Raw genomic sequence first — 17,798 nt, forward strand, 5'->3', positions numbered from 1 at the left:
ATTGTTGCTCTTTTAACAGATATGTAAGATTCCAAATGTAGCCTTGGATTAAAAAAATGTGGGAATTAAAAGTCTGTGTTGGTTAATTGTTTTCTATAGATGATATAGCTGAGCCATGCACGCAGCTAGATCTATGATACAGTATGATACAAATACAGAGTGGAAAATAAATCCACTGTAGTCCAACAAAGGAGCTCTTAAGAACTATGCAACTGAAAACCAGGGGGAACTAAGAATTTGCAAATTCTGAGAAAAAAAGAAAATGTTGGCTCAAAATTACTAGATGCTTCCAGTATGCACACCACAGCAGAAAGACTGGAGGTTAAAATAAATATATAAAACAAGCAAACTTTCCTTTTCAAACAAAACCACAGTGGGGAAGTAATTTCATTAAATAGTAACTGTGGTCTCTAAACAAAGACATATAGGATTAATCACACCATTTCCTGTGCAATTGATATGGATCATAGGCAGCTATCAGAGCTAAAGAATTGAATCACTGTTAATGCTGCATGGAGCAGATTGTATGCTCCCACGGGCAAATTGCTAGAACAGTGTTTAATCACATATTAGAGAAGCTCAACTACTCCTTCAATTTGAAGACAGAACTGTTGCCCTGAGTGTCATAGTCTACCCAGTGAATTCATAGACATGCTTTCTTTCTCTGTGGTTAGATGGAAGGCAAATCCCCTTCCCTGAAATCAGAGAATAAGAACCAATAATCTTAAAGAAGAACAGAGATATTTCTATTTCAGAAGAAAACTTGTCTTTAAACTACAATATCTGAAGATTTTATGTAGTAGCCCATGAAAAATATTAAGAGTCTGAGACCAATCCGTTAATTATAAAATGTTCATTGCTTAGGAGCTGATAATGAGCAGCAGAATCTTTTTGACAAAGACCAAAATCCATATGAAACTGGCAAGAATCCATGATGTAGACCATCTGTTTTAGCAGATTTTCTGGTGTTTCTTATGTACTAATCCCCATTATTGACATTAATTAATTGTTTTGTTTAAGTCACATATAAATAAATGGGCATGAAAAGAGTTTTTTCATGTTGAAGCATGAAGGACATTTCTCACATGTTTAGTGTGCAGTAGAGCCCTGGTAATCAGGGACTATGAATCCAAGTAGGAATATGGTGTACATTTTCCTCAGAGCATCTGATTGAAGTAGGAACAACCAAGCTAGTTAGTTTAAAAATAGCCTAATGTGTGCACAAGCTATAATTACTGCAGTGGTTCCTTGTAGGCAAACCTCATTTATTTATATCTGCAGAATTCTTGTTCTAAGTTAAGTACATAATACCCCAGAAAAGTTAAAATATTTCTTTGTGAAAATGTAGATCTTTACATTTGTGCAACTTGTACATACTTTTAAAATTCTTATCAGATTTTTCATTCTTCCCCTATAACTGTTGTGAGGTGAGTTTTAGGCTGTTTGACAATGGCAAAAAATAATATTTTTGAAACTTTCTAGAATTTCCATGGGAGTTCAAGATCCATAAAATTAATCACATGGGTGCTCTATAAGCCAGTCCTTAAGTACAAATTAGCAAAGCTTGTTAGTTCATTAAAAAGCTGAAAAAATGTGCATTTGTGTAATTTTAAATTGTGGTATTTGAGTAACCACTGATCCTTTTGCCTATCATTATTTACTGTACACACATGCTTCATATTTTTTTCCACCTGTAATCTGAATTAATGGTTCTATGATGTGCACAATATTTAAAGTATTAATTTAATAACAAATATACACATCATTTTACTATTGGGTAGTTAATAAACGTATCGGAGTTTTGGTATAAGAGTTTAAGAAGTTCAAGGTAGTTTATATACAATTATTATTACTTTTTTAAAGACATCTATGTTGAAACTAGACTCTGTCTTTAGTAAATTACTCGTCCCTTTACCACATACTCACACCAGTTCAAAGTCATAGATATTTTTAAGACAACTTCCTTTACTCCGAGTCATGTTCAAATTCAGACAATGCTAGAAATAGCAATTCTCACTAAGTTCTCCTGAAGCACAGTCAGTCTGTAGGACTCAGGTAAGAAATATTAATTTTATCCTACTGAGAATTTTAAGTTTTCTGTGAAAGATTAGAAAAGGGGAAGGCTTGCAGCTCAATAATAAATTTAAAAAGCCATGTGTGACTCTGAAAACTTTTGAGGCAAATAATTTCCAACCTAATAGTCAGGGGAGCTGGAAGGATTGTATTCTGGACAAAGATGATTAAGTACCTCATACTGAAATATGGGCAACTCAAGCATCTGCACTATAGGATTACTGACTACTTCATAGGGATTCATTTTATGAACAGAATAAAATCGCTGCTCATTGGCAATTATCACTTACAATCTGTTGCCTACTGCAAAATGCAAGCTGAGCATGCCTTTCGCCTGCTTGATTTTCTGCCAAATGAAGGGTGACTTTTATTTAGCAATGTTCCCAAAATAATAGTGATTACCCAAAGCAAATGAAGGTACTCAGTTTTTTGATAAGTGTGTGCTCACTTTGAGACATTGGAAAGGATTCCAAATGCCTGTCTTTAAAATTTCTAAGTATTAGAGTTTAAAGCAAAATATATCAAAATAGCTGACTTCCTTTATCAAAACTTCTGAAAAAATCATAGGTGTAGTAAGATAATTTTAAAGCATGTTTGGGAATACTTCTAAATAACCAGGCAGTTTCCTATCTGTCTTTCTGTCTTTTTTTCCCTAATACACCAATCACCAGTTACACCTGGTGACTTATGTGTCTCATAATTCCACCTGAGTAGTAAGACATTTACTTACAAATAGAAGATAGAAAGAAAACAGTTTCTTTTAAGTTACATAATTCCTTACAATAAGATATTTCAAAAGTTATTATAATCAAAACTGGTTTTGTTTTGGTTTGGTTTTTTTTCTTTTTAGTCTGCTCTGACCACATCAATAGAATTAGTTTTAGAGTTATTAAAGATTCAACAGGAAGATTCAACACTGACCTGGAAGCTGTAATGATGCATTGCCCAGCTAAAACCTGGGAAATGTGAAGCTATAGATTGGCATCATGGAGATGAGTCACTGATATGTTACAGCACTCAGAAGAATTATGTTCTTTCCTCTCACTTTTAGTGCTAGATGAAAAGGTCACAAATGCTGATGACAGTGTCCACAAACTATGAATGATAGTCTAAAATTTTCATGTTCATCCTTTTCAGCATCCATAGGATGGCTGTTCTCATAGCTGCATGTAGCTTTATATAAATCTTTGACACAAAATATCAAGACATACATGATCAGTTCAACCAGAGCCGTGGGTTGATGCCCTCTGTCAACACAAAACAGGTGTAAGTGCCTCTCTGCTGGCTGGTGTATGTGCTAAAAGCTGCTCAGGGTACCTGGAGAAAAATCAACAAATTTGTTTTCAGATGTAGAAGTGCTTTCTTGAAAAGATGATTGCTTCCTGGGTGAGAAGTAAGGATTCTTACTTCAATATAAAAAAAAATCAATAATTTCAGCAGTGATTTTGCTCCTCTTAGAAAGTCTTTCTACATAGACCTTATATTATACATACCAGATGGGTTGAACTGAGTTTTTTAAATCTCTAACAAGTATTTTGCAATCTTAATTTAACATTGTAGTTTCAGACAAATTATTCTTAGTTTTTTTGCACATATTTTTACCTTTGGTTTAGATGTTTTGTGGATAGAATTAGATACAGTTCAATCCTAACTAATAAAACTATACTTTTTTATATCAGCTAACTATCTGTCACTCAGGTTTAACAAGTGACTTATCATGAAATATTCACGAAACCAAATGAGTCAAGTACTCAAACGTGATCCTAAATCAACAACGTAATGTGCCTTCAGAAGCTATTGCAAGACCACAGAGAGGCAATAGCAGACTGTGTGTTCACTTGTAGTCTCTTCATGCTGTGAAGTAAAAGACATTAATTTGGACATTCAAGGTGTTCCTTGAAATTGTGTTGCCTAACAATGTGCATGTTGTCTGTTACTGCATCACAGCTATGAGATGTCAATTTCTCTCAAGAAGGTAATTTATCATTTCTGTTTGCATGAACAAATTTTACTGGTGTGAAATGAATAAAAGAGGATTAGAGTCAGATCACTGAAGCAATTGCTACCTACAGCCTTCTTTCTCATGTAGGGGCAGGTGGTCCGTGCAGGAGGTTGATGGCTCCTGCATTTGGAACAAGGTATACTAAGGTGAGACCTGAACTGGCATGATAAAATATGTTGATTTGAGGCATCCAAGTTGAGGATTCCTCCAATTTTAGGTTAAAACCTTCTCTCTTTTCTATATGAAGCCCTTCAAAGACATAGAGATTTCATGGATCTTTCTGGAAGTTTGTCTAGCACCCAGAGACACAGAATGGTAATTCCCCATTCTACTGTTTCAAGTCATTTAGATATGTACATTGAGATACTCTGATAAATGGCTCTGTAAAAAAGAGTAATTTACACTTCATACATACTTTCATAAACAAACAAACAAACAAAAAGTAGCAGAACAATTAGAGACCTTTCAAAGGATCAGTAATTTGAGACTTAATTCTAAAATGTCATTCTATTTGCATGTGATGTCATCAAATTTTATTCAGTTTTGGAACAAGTAAAAAATAGTATTATGTATCATTTTATGCCCACAAGTTTCACAACAATTTATAAAGTTGAGTGAGTATTATGATTCTTGTTTTCCAGAAAGTCAAATTTATCTGCACAGGATCTCCAAATTTTGGTCATTTATGTTTTAAAGAAATTAATTACCTATGATACTCAAAACTGAAACCAGCAAGAGTCCTTCACCAATGGTGAAGTATTTAAAAATTAAATGTAATCATACTGCTTCAATTCCTAAATATGGAGAGCCATTTTACTCAAATACAGTACGTACAAAGTGATCCTGACACAGGAGACAGGGTGTATAAATACATTACTTACAGGGCAAAAGAGAAATTAAGCTGATACAAAGCCTGAAAGGAGTCTGTTAGTATTAATTTATTTAAATTTAGCTCTCCAGTACAGATTACTCTTGAACTTTAATTTGTCAATTTGTTCTTGATAATCACTTTAGCCTGTTCCAAGCGTCACAGCTTTCTTCAGGAGTTTCTTTTTGAAATGTCAGTTTCTTTTTGAATGTCATTTATTCCAGCTCTCCTTTATACTGCTACTACTTTAACCTCTCAGTTGTTATAAAGAGCTTTCTAAAGTAAGTAAATTATCCTGTGCCTACGCTAACCAGAAACCTTGTGCAGTGAATGAATAATCATTCACCTAAGGACCCCTCAGTACTCGCTCTGTTATGCACTTGCAAGACAAGTTGTTATTCTCAGGCAGTACACGAGAAAATGTTAAAAATTACATTTCTTTAGCTGACATTGAATCAAAAGTTGTCAATATGTAGCAAATGTTCCCAGGAACTGATGCAAAGTGCCCTGCAAACCTGGCTATATATTCTGTGATTGAAGCCACGACCATTCAGCCTTACAGGTGCCTTAAATTCTTTTAGTTACCACCTTCTGAGGCCTGTCAATTTATGCTGCCTTCTTAATTCTGATATTAAAGTAAGCATTGCTGCTACTTACATTTCTCAGTCATGAATCAGGAATTATTAACACACTTGGTGATCACAGTTACGCATTCTTAATCAATATCACTGCATACGTAGAACTGTCCTTAGCACCCATACCTTAAATCAGATGTGTGCATACAGTACCATGTAGCTGGTGCTATGTGGTCAGGGATGATATCTGCATCCTTGCAACTAGAAAAATAGATATACGAGTTCCATCACCATTTCAAGGGGGCATTAGCTAAGATGCCACAGTCCAACCAGTCAAATATCACTAAGACGCCACAGTCCAATCAGTCAAATATACCAGTTCTCTTTCTCCTGTAATTTTTTATATTCACTTTTTTTTTTTTTTTCGTCTGCAGTAGAGTTGCAGAAACATAGCATAGTCTACCATCCCTTGCCTCAATTCCCTTTTGCACAGATAATCCTACATGGTGAACTCTGAGGATCCACTTGACACAGCTGCAGAGATTTTAAAACATTCAGTTATTACAGTACTTTTAAAAGGTGCTACTGTCTGATGTGGAAAAGAATTTGAAACAAAAATGGGTTTTTAATCATTTCCACCCAGCTGAGACTAAATTCTCATGGTCAGCATCAGCAATAAGTATTATCATTTCAGTGAATGCTTGATTCACAAGTAATCACCTCTTACCTCTCCTTGAAGAACCTAGTACAACTCCTTAGACCACTTCTTGCTTTTGTCTTCTTGAATCACTCTTTTATGCATTTTTTACTGTGCATTGGTAACTGATTAAACTGACTCTGCAAAGTGTTGCCTCTGTGTCATTGCAAACCAGTTTCTGTTGCTTTAATGCACTACTGCACAAAACAGAACTGAACTTCATTTTGGGACTAAGTTTTGTGGCATCTGGTATTGCATGAAACAAATGTAAAGCAGTATTGCTCTGTTCCAGATGGTTACAAAAAACAGCAGTTGTGAGAGTCATAGTTCACATATACAGTAAATTCCATGTAGTCCATCACTATAGGAAGAAGGCTGTTTCATCTATTATTTTGAATTAACGCACCAAAGGCAATTAACCCAGAGAAATCTATAACAGTGAAACTAAATCAGATACCTATTATTTTCATGTGAATAAATTATCTAAGTCCCTTGTTGCTGGATATCAACCTCATTCTTAAATGTCACTTTATAAGCTCAAATGTCTGTTTAGTGATGGTAAATTACAAAATTTTGCTACATTATGTTACAGGACCCATGACATAACTTGACCAATGTCTTCCTGTGAAGATATGTTATAAAAAATAACTTGACACATTTTTTAAAAAAGGAAATATGTCAAGAAGGGCCTATGTGGGACATGTTTAGAATTAAAAAAAAAAAAATTATTATTGGCAGCTAAAGTCTCTGTTTTGCCCCAAATTATCTGCAATATTGGATGAAATGGACTTTATTAGTTGGCAGCAAAGGACTGTATTCAGGTGGTTTAGAAAAATTTCCAATAATCTTGAAAAAAACAAAAAGTCCAAATACAAAACAAAACAAAACAAAAAAAGGATTAGAACTATTACTTCACAGGAGAAACACAAGATCAATAGCTGTGCAGTCTTACAGAGAAAAATAACTGGAGGAGTGGCCAGTTATGCCAGTGCAGGTAGTGTTCTTATGAGTGTATTTATGTCCATTGCTGGTAAGATACTTGAGTTCAAGTTTGAAATTTTTTTAAGGATTCACTATGAGTTTGCACATGGAAATAACCTATGTGACAGAAATTAAATGTCTTCAGGTAATTTTATTTTATGCTCATCATGCTTCTCCTTTTGCACATAATCTTTCTTTCTGGTAATAAATATGAGTAACAGTAAATGGGGAAATTAAAAAAAACACAAAAACTCAAAGAAAATTGTCAGATTGGGGAATATAAGAATATGATTTCATGTGATGTTTATTGTTATTTTGAAATGTGAAGTGGGTTTGGATTTACTGGCAAGGTCAGTATAGTCAGTAAGTAACATTTTATAGTGACACAAAGCCTTTCACAGAGAAATAAGAGTTATGATGATCAAGCTGTAGAACCATGCCAGAAATATTCTTCCTGTCTGCTGACTGTTCACTGAGATACACATCATCCAGGAAAGGAATGCTTCTCTTTCAGAAAAAATATTAACAATTTTAAAGTTAGATATTCTGCTTCTCTCTCACATACCTATAGTCACTCAAAGGGCCGGAAATGGAGCTCATCCAACCTAAATTATTGTGGAAGACAGTGCCACACAAAAAAAAAAACCAAAACTCAAAACATTTGTCCATATTTGCAGGAAATGGCTGTGACATTTCCAACTTGTTAAAATGCAGTGAAACAAAGAAAGATATTGTTAGCAAATGAGCCTTTCAATGACTGAACTTAAACCTAATAAAATATTTCTATATTTTTCTGTGAAAAAAATGCTACAAGGAAAAAGCAATCTCTTTTGGGATCTCCCAAACGAGATGTGCGTAATCAGAAATTTGCTGAGGTAAAGATGAAGAAAGCTATAGCTCATCCATTCTGCTACCTCGTGTTTCAGACACTTTCAGTTTCCCTCAGTTACCCCAGCATTGGCTCGGACATGGTTTTGACCAAAATATAGCTTCTGTAAAATTAAGGTGCCAGCTTAACCTGAAGTTACCAGAAATAGAAAAAATTAAACCTTTTCTTTGATATTTAGTTTCCAGGGAACATGCCTATTTAAACCATTGTTTCTCTCCTTGATCAAAGTGACCTTGCAAACTCTGTATATTCGTAATAGAATAGTAATTCTTTGTTATCAGTTACCAAGAAGTTTCATTTTAATATTCTGAACATATGAATTTCTCTCAATAGCTTCAGTCCTTGGAGATACTGAGAGACTTCAGGTCTTTTGCATCCCTCCTATTCCTCAGTTTCTATTAACATGCAGCTACCTGAAAAAGATCTCATTAAACAGAAACCTTACGTGGAGACAAGGCCCATTCCTTAACTCCACTCAGTATTCTTTTGCTTTGTGGTCCTTTTTATCACAGCAGTGCACTGGGAGAACCTGCTGTGCTGCATATTAATAGACCCCTGAACTGTTTTCAGAGTCACCATTTTCATCTCCTCTTTTATGCATATACCATTCTGCACACTCAAACAATGAAAAATTTGCATGTAAGTGATCCTCTATTATTTCCAGTAACTGCCTACTGAGCAAGCTTTCACCTCACTGAATATTAGACCTTTCTTATTTATAATTCTGAAAAATCTTTGTGGTGTATTAGGTTGTGTTTTTTGGTTCTGTTGTTTGGTTTGGGGTTTTTTTGTGGTTTTTTTTTTTTTTGTTGTTGTTGCTTTGGTTTTTTGGGGTTTTTTTGGTTTTGGTTTTGGTTTGGGGTTTTTTTTGCTGCTTTGGTTTCGTTTGGTTTATTTGTTCGTTTGTTTTTCCTTTCTTCTATTATCTTTCAAATCATTGATGAAAATCATTCAGGTATGGTATCGATTCCTGTGGGAACATAAATTTTGTCACCAAAAGTCCTTGCTGATTTCCCCCATTTTCCACACTACCTGCCATTCATGGTGTGCAAAAGACTTGTGGATCTGAAAAAAAAGAACTTGATGCAAGAAAAAACCTTAAGAAATACCTAAAAAAGTGGCTGCAGCAGCATTTTGAAAAGCAAAATCATAAAATAAAGGTTAATGAAAAACTTTTAAAAGTGTGGGGGAAAGATCAATAAAATAAGAAAGATTAATAGAGAGCTTTCCAATGATGCATCTTTACAGTGCATTTACTATATCTGTGAAGCACTTTTAAAATTTCACTATTCTGACTTTTTCAAGGGGGCTCCAAATCTGTACTGAAAATAGCATGAACTGTATTTTGCATCATCTTTAAAGTCAGATGTAAAGCTTGCAAAGACATATGTGGAGTCAGATACTTCTCTCATCCCACAGAAGATAATTACAGTTTCCTATGTAACACATATGCTTTTGATGAATTGTCTTGCTTTGAGAGGACAAGGACTGAAAACTGTGCCTGGGACACCACCATGACGTTTTCAGTGATCATGTGGAGCAGCTGGGCCAGTGGGAGGAGAGGATGGGTCATGTGACCTAAATGAACCAATCACAGTATTCCTTCCCCTGGTGCTCAGTATAAAATGGCTCCCAAAAGAGCTATCCAGGATGGTGGTAGGGAGGGAGGTTTTTTCAGTGGTGTCCTAGATGGGTTAAGTGCTTCCTGCCTGCTTCCCACTGCTGCTCTTCCAGTGTACCTCACTGGAGAGGGACAGCATTTGCCAAGACAGGTCGCCTTCTACCTACTTAGGGTTTTTCAACTTTAAAGTCTCTCACCCTTATTCCCTCCTTCCTTCTGGGTGGGAAGTGGTAATAACAGAGATCATCAGTCAGTCCCCAGCCACTGTCCAAATTGTGATAATGTGAATATTCTTATGTTTTATGCATTTTTTTAAAACATTCCTGGACAACCTTTTGAGTGTTCATTAATCCTTCTCATTTTCCTCTTTCTCTCTGGTGGAAAAGTATTTGGACTTAACATTGCCTTTGAAGAACTAAATTTACAAACTCACCCCCATCCATGTGTCAGATTTCTCAGTAACCATGGAGAATTTTGGGCTACCAAAGGAAGATTTCCTCAACAGGCCTGATGCTGTGGTGTTGATATCAATGACAGTATTCCTTACAGCAGTATCAGAGCCTACATAAACTATGTAATGATTGCAAGGTCTCAAAAGAAAATTATTTAAAGCTGACACCTTTTCTTTCCTTTTAGAGCCTCGCTTTCCCATTATTGCCTTTTCATTTTATAGTTTTGTTGCAAGTGCTCTTTTGTAGCCACTGAGCCATTTTCCTATCAGCCCTTCTGTTACTACAATCAGAGCCCTAAATTAGTTTATTATACTCCAGACACTGCAATAACTCTCATCTTTGCCTTTGATAATTTCTGTAATTTAATCAAAATTATTTTACTCTTAGATTTTTTTTCGTGATTGGTAGATTGATGGGAGCTCAACTGAATGCCTGACATTTAAGAAAGTATAGATTTCACCTGTTTGTCTCCATGAGTGTTATTGTCCTCTACTGTAATTGCGCTCAAGTTAAACTGGGACTCACACAAATACAGGCTGGAATGCTAACATGGATATTTTTACAGATCTGGTACATTGGTCAGTATCTGTTTTTTTATTTCTATAGGTTAATTATTTTTTTGCTCAAGGATCACCTAGTTCAGTACTTAAAATGCTTGTGAAGGAAAACAGCTCTACAATTGTCATGGTTTAATGCTGGCCCGGCAATTATACTGAATGTCAGATGCTCTCTATTAATCCCCTCCCGTCCCTGATAAAGGAGAGAGAGAATAAGGGAGAGAGACTTATGGGTTGGAAACTAAACTACACAGTAATGATAAAAAGGAAAAAAAATATATACAAATATACAGGAAAACTGATACCACATTCCTGCCCCCTTTTCCACAATAACTCTCACGTTGCCACCGAGGCTGCAGGGCAGCCCTGGAAAAGTCCAGGCTGGACTCCTGGAGTCAGCAGCAGTCAGGAACTGGAGGCAGGAATACACAGATTCAGGCTGGCATGGATCAGGACCACAGGCAGAAGAACGGATGGAATACTCCCAGGATGCTGAAACAAACAGGGACAGGTGAAGAAGGAAAAGCAGGAAGGGGTTTTAACCTCATGATCCCCCAAATTTATACTGAGTATGACATGTATGGGATGGAATACTCTGTTTGGTCAATTTTAGTCATTTATCTGTCTGTTCCTCCCTAAGGGAAGGTTTGTAAGTGTGACCTCTTTACTCCTTCTCTCCTTCCAGAGGGCAAAATGTTCCTCAGAACTGAGCAGTGTCTTTAGTTCTGCAGACCAGTCTCTAGCTGTAAGTATAAACATTGAGCGTTATCAGTCCTAGAAGCAGACACTGACTGAGAAACTTGCTGTTAATGTCAGCAAGTGAAACTACCTACAAGAAGCTTAGATGTAAACAAAATTGCAAGAGAGATCACCTTTGTCCTGGCCCAAACCAGGACAACAATGAAGTCAGACACTCACAAAGACTTACAGTAATGAATATTAATTAAAAGTTCTACAGAAATCTTTCACATAAGAAATACAAATCTTTCATGTAAGAAAGGGGCACAATCCAGTCAGCCAGATGTCCAGTTGGTAACACTGAAACAGTGTCTTCTGGTTTGTCACTAGATGAGTCCTGAGTGCCACTGATCTGTGACCTAAACCTGTGCACTCACCTTTGCAAATTAATAACATCAGTAAAATTTGTCTCTGTCTTTTTTTTTCACCTTCACAGAAGAGCTGTAGTCATGATTTCCTTGCATCAGTCCCACAGCATAGCTGATCTGCAACTTCAAGAAAGTGGCATTGGGTGATAAATGGAGGGACTTCTCTCAAGTCTGTATCTCTTGGAAGACCAGTATACTGTCAGACTTTTGTTTGGGCCTTGCACAATTTTCAGTTTCAAAACAGCTTATAGTCTTTTTTGTTATTTTTGTCCATATATTCAAAGCAATCATTGTTAAGCCTTTTTCTTAATGTTTCTATCAAAGTAGCTTGAAGTGACAATAACTGAGAACCTCTATCATGCTCCATTACACAGCTAAGACACACCATCATTAGAGGTTTTGAAATCTCATCCAAAATAACACATTCTCCCCATATGAAAAGAATTGTATTCACAAGTTTAGTTTATAGTATCTGTCCCTGTCTGTCATCAAGCTCTGGAAACCACTGTGAGACGGTTATACTACTAACATTATACAACTGATTTATAAACACATTGATGCAGGAAAAATCAAACCAGTAACATTTTTAAATTATATGAATGAATTTTTGTCCTAAAATTGTGAGAAACAAAATCCCACATGAAAACTACTACTGTTCCTTAGGAATTTGGAATATTACAAATGTTATTTTATTTTCCCTATTTCTATTTACTTCAACATTACTTTTTTTCTTTTCTCACCCTCCCTGTACTCTATTATGCTAGGAGATATCAGAAAGAGATAAGTTTATAATCAAGGTAACTGTAAAGGCAATTTGAATTTCCAGTCCAGTTGCATTTCTTCTTTCTTCTGTCATTCTTAAATCATTGTGTGCTTCTATCTGGACCAGATATTGATTATGTTTTGATTTAACTTCCTCATCTTTTATCAGTAAATGCAGTCTTTTACTGTGAAATAGGTCTTGTGCAGTTCAACAGTTAACCTAAGCTTAGCCTAAAACAATCTGGAACAATCCTTAGGGGTTTACTTAATGTTTTGATATATTGCATTCCCATTTTTAATTTAGACGGATGTGGAGAGTACCCCTACAGTTGTTTTTCCAGATCATATTTTTTATATTTCGCTACATGATGTTTGGGTTTGGTTTTTTTTTTGAATAATTGTATTGTTGCTCAGGGCTCAGGATTTTCTGCTTTTAGTAACAGCCTTATTCGAGAAACCCATAGTCAACAACTTGGAAACTAAATTATTAGAACATGTAAGAATGAGAAATGTATATGTTTGTGTTGGTATTTTTAGTCAGTTACTGCAAAAGCTCCAGTTTTACAAGAGATGGTTAGGATACCTGCTGTCCTAGAGAATTTAAATCTTTTGTCCAAAAATGTGCATATAATTTTTTTTCTAACAGTAAAAAAAAAAATGGAAACAAAAAAGGAACAATGGGAATTATTATGAAGGATGTTACCAGACAAGGCTTCACACATACTGTGGTAGCTTTTGCACAGATGAGTAATACATCATCAACTTTTAAATGATGTATTCATGAATAGAGTTTGTCACTTTTGTAATAGAGATTAGTAGCATCATCTAATTGCATGGTATGGAAAACTGACAATAGGTAGATCAGAGATTTATCTACATCCACCCAGGGGACAGTGGCAAGAATTAAGATTTGTACGAAGGATTACATGTCTTATAGTATTACTTCACTTGCATAGAACAATAAAAATGTTGCTACCTCAGCAAAATTAATGTCTTTTTGCTTCAGGTGTAATGACAACACTTGAACAGAAACACATTAAATGAGCAGTAGTTTTAACTCTGAAAATCATTGGATAAAGTTAATTTTTAAACTTTCAGCAAAATGTGTAGGTCTTCTGCCAAGTTGCAGTCAATATTTGCAGTCAATTTGCAGTTGTTGATGACAGACAACAAGTCTGTCATCTTGCCTTTTATGACTGATAGATGGTATTAGGATTTTTAGGAAGATTTAAGCTATAGCACATTCAGATCCACTGATATTATACCTAAAATATGCTGAGTTGGTATTCATGTCTCATTAAAATTCCTGCATTTATAATCTAATAACTGGAAAAATTGTCACTGGTAAGGTAAGTGCAAGTTCTTTGTCTTTTTTCCAGGGATAATTCAAGTGGATTCTATTGAAGTGCATCAAAATGGATTTTTTTAAGTAATGTTATACTGTCAGCAAGGACAACAGTTAATTTTGATGTTTTGTCACAGTTATTGGTTTCTATTAGGAAGGAAGTTGTTTAAGGCAGCTTAAAGTCAAGACAAAAAATCATCACCAAAATATTTAAAATTTCCCTTTAAAGCAATACATTTTCTTCCATGTGTGATGGTCAAGTGTTACAGATCTAATTCTTTTTTTGCAATCAGAAGTTAAAAAATTAATATCAACATTATTCAGCTATAAAATTCTTCAAGATAAATCCACTAATGTTTTTATTCAACATAAAGCATACAACTCTGTGATTACTCTCCTCCAGTTATTCTACCATGAAATCAATAAAAGGCTCTGCTGCTTACTAAAGAAGCTAACTAGAACTTCCAAAATAACCTGCTTATTTACTAGGTCTTTAATCAGACTAATTAGGACTTTAACTTGCACATATTTTCCATAAATCAGCTTCAACAATAAAATAAGGTTTTCTGTTGAGAGGGAGAGCAGTGGATGTCGATTACCAGGACATCAGCAAAGCATTTGATGCTATTTCATATAGCCTTCCATGTACAAACTGGAAAGTTACAGACTGGATAGGTGGTATATGAGAAGGGGGAAAATTCATAAATTGTCTGGATTATGGAATTGAAAGAACTCTCACCACGTTTGATGATTACATTAAAGTGAAGGAAGAAAGAAAAGTCAGAAGGATGAATCATCTTAAGGAAAGACTTGGACAGGCTGGAAGGCTGGACTAGCAAGAAATGTATGAAATTAAATAGAATGTAAAATTCTGCACCAGTACTGGCTAGGAGCTGTGTGACTGGGGAACAGCCTGGCTGAAAAAGACTTGCGGGTTGTCCTTCTGGACCACCAGCTGAACGTGAGTCAGCTCTGCATCACTGCAGCAAGTAGGATCCTGGGCTGCATCTTTAAGAACAGTAATAGCAAAGCTATTAATCCCACTCAGTTCTTGTCAGGCTGCACCTGAAGAACTGTGTCCAATTCTGATCCCCAAAATTCACAAAAGTCATAGACTGGATCCAAGGGAGGGGTTGTAAAGATAATCAAAAGACTATAAAAATTGTCCTACAAGGAAAAGCTGAAGAGCCTTTCTCCATGAAGAAGAGAAAATTCATGGTGGATCTCTGCACAGCAGTACTCAAGGGGAGTCTACAAAGATGAAGAGATTGTCTTCACAAGGGGCCTCATGGAGAAGACAAGAGTTAACATCTATGGGCTGCGCTATTTCAGCTCAAGATAAAACATAAGAAAGACATATTTTCTAGTGAGATCATTGGAACAAACTCCCTAGGGGTGCTGTAGGTGTGATTGCACAGTGTGTTAGATGTGGTGACTACTACAATTGGAGTGTTGGGATGAAAGCTTACATGTTCCCAAGAAAGGACAGACAGGGAAGATGAGGAGGGGGTGTTGCCCTCTATGTCAGTGACCAACTAGAGTCCATGGACTTCCACCTGGGGATGGTTGAGGAATCAACTGAGAGTTTATGGGTCAGGATTAAAGGGATTTATAGTGGGGTTTGCCACAGGACACCCAACAAGGAAGATGAAGCAGATGAAGCCCTCTATAGACAAGATAGGAACAGTTCCACATTCACAAGTTCTGGTCCTCATTGGAGACTTCAACCACCCCAATACCTGTTGGAAGAACAACAAAACAGGGCATGAGCAATCCAGGAAGTTCCTGTTGGATAATTTCCTACTTCAAGTGACAGAGAAACCAACAAGGAGAGGTGCTGTGCTGTACCTTATACTCAGCAACAAGGAAGGGATGGTGAATGTGTCAAGGAATGCGGAGCTCAAGTGTAGCCTTTGCTGCAGTGACTGTGACATAGCAGAGCTCAAGATCCCTTGGGCAGCAAGGAGGGTGTACAATGAGCTAACTACCTTGGAATTTAAGAATTCTTATTTAAACAGGTGTATCTTTTCCTTTCTCTTCTTTTACAGTGATATGAAGATAAACATATATTTCATAAAAGAATTGGAAGAGAAATATTTTGAAATCATTGGACATCATCTGGAACTATATGAGTCAGAAAGCAGACCATATCAAAAAAAGACACAAGACTGTCTTTTTTGCTGTATTAGCTGGAACTTTTCTGGAATGTTTAAGGTACAGGTGGGGCAGCAATGGGCAGGCAAGAAAAACAAAATCAATGCATTTAATTTCCTACTTAGCACTCTTTCACTCTAAGAACTTCCATGAGATATGACAGATGATTCAGGCAACCCTGTGAAGTGCCAGGTGCAGCATTCTGTCAGCACTTGTATAAGATAATTACCTGCTTTTCTTAGGGGGCTGAGATGGATAATGGAGGAGTGACCCTGAAGATGCTTCTCTTCAAGAATTCTGAAAAGATGCACTAAGTTAGGAATCTGCATTTAAAAGAACATTTTGTCCTGACCACTGAAAGCTTGTGGCCAAGATTCTTGCCACAAAATACTACATTTTAGGAAACAGAACAAAAACAATACAGATTTGATTGCAGAGCTTGTGTTGATTGCCTAAAGGTTTACATTAGCATAGAAGCGGTCAGAAAAAAGGTCAGATATGTCACGTTATCTTTAACTGTCTTGTTTAGTGAACCTAAAATCTTGTTGAAAAAACTCTATTTGTCACAAGAAAGTATTAACATTTATTTTGCAGAAAGATAGGCAGCAATAGAAAATGTCTTACTTATAAGGAAAATGTCTTGCCATAAATAATTGCCTCTTTTTTGATTGCTGTACAACAACTTTAAATAGGCCAAATCCTTTATAGACATAAACCACAAAATTTCTCCTTTGAGAAGACGAATTGGATAAGTTTACAGCAGTAAAGATTTTTTGCCCTTCTCCTTAATTCCATCAGACGCATTCTCATACACAGATCATACAGAGCTTCATTTTTCCTATGCCTTATCTGCAATTAAGCTGCTCAGTGATTGTTTCAGATAAATTATTTCAAGAACACATCCATGCACAGAATGGCTATGAAGTATTTGATATTCTTTCTGTTTGTTTTTTAGAAGAGTCCTAACTATTCACCTCAAAGTGCTTTGAACGTCAGTAAATTACAATTAAACTCACAACACTTTCATATTGTCCTATTTTACACAAAGTTTGTCTGATATAGAGAAAAGGTGATGCAGCTAGCCTTTTTTGTTAAGCAACTCACCTGCCAAAACAGGAAGTAAAAGGTAATCATCTTTCTGGCTCCCAGGTGATCATTCTTATCTATAAATCCAAGAAGTTCAGAAAAGTGAGGGGAGAGCGGCAATAAGGAGGGAGTGGAATCCAATATATAATAGCAAACCTGCCCAGGTACAAAAGAAATATTCTTATTGATGACAAGAAAAGTACACTTGTTCCTTATACATAAAAGGAGGCAGTGTTTTTGTCAGTGAAACACTATTTTTTTCTTTTTTAAAATCCTTTTTTTTAGATCTATTTATAATTTTCTGATTTCACCTTTCTCTCTTGTTTGTTTCTACTGTCTGTATCCAGGTTTAATAGTCACATGAAACAGCAAATGAAATAATCTGAGGTGCACCTTAATTAGGTAATCCTGTGGTTGAAATTAAAACAACTTATCAGAGGCAGTCTTACCTCTTGTTCACGTAAAAAAAAACAGCCAGCAGATCCTACAAGACTCACATAGGTGTGGCTTCATAAGAGTTGCAACTCCAGAAGTATTTCCATTGGCATATTCTGCAGGGAGTCCTAACATGATATTCTTTTTAATTTTAGACCACCAGTTTTGAGGACCCATCAGAAGCTGGAGCAATTT

The sequence above is a fragment of the Heliangelus exortis genome, chromosome Z (assembly GCF_036169615.1).
Source record: "Heliangelus exortis chromosome Z, bHelExo1.hap1, whole genome shotgun sequence".
NCBI lineage: Eukaryota > Metazoa > Chordata > Aves > Apodiformes > Trochilidae > Heliangelus > Heliangelus exortis.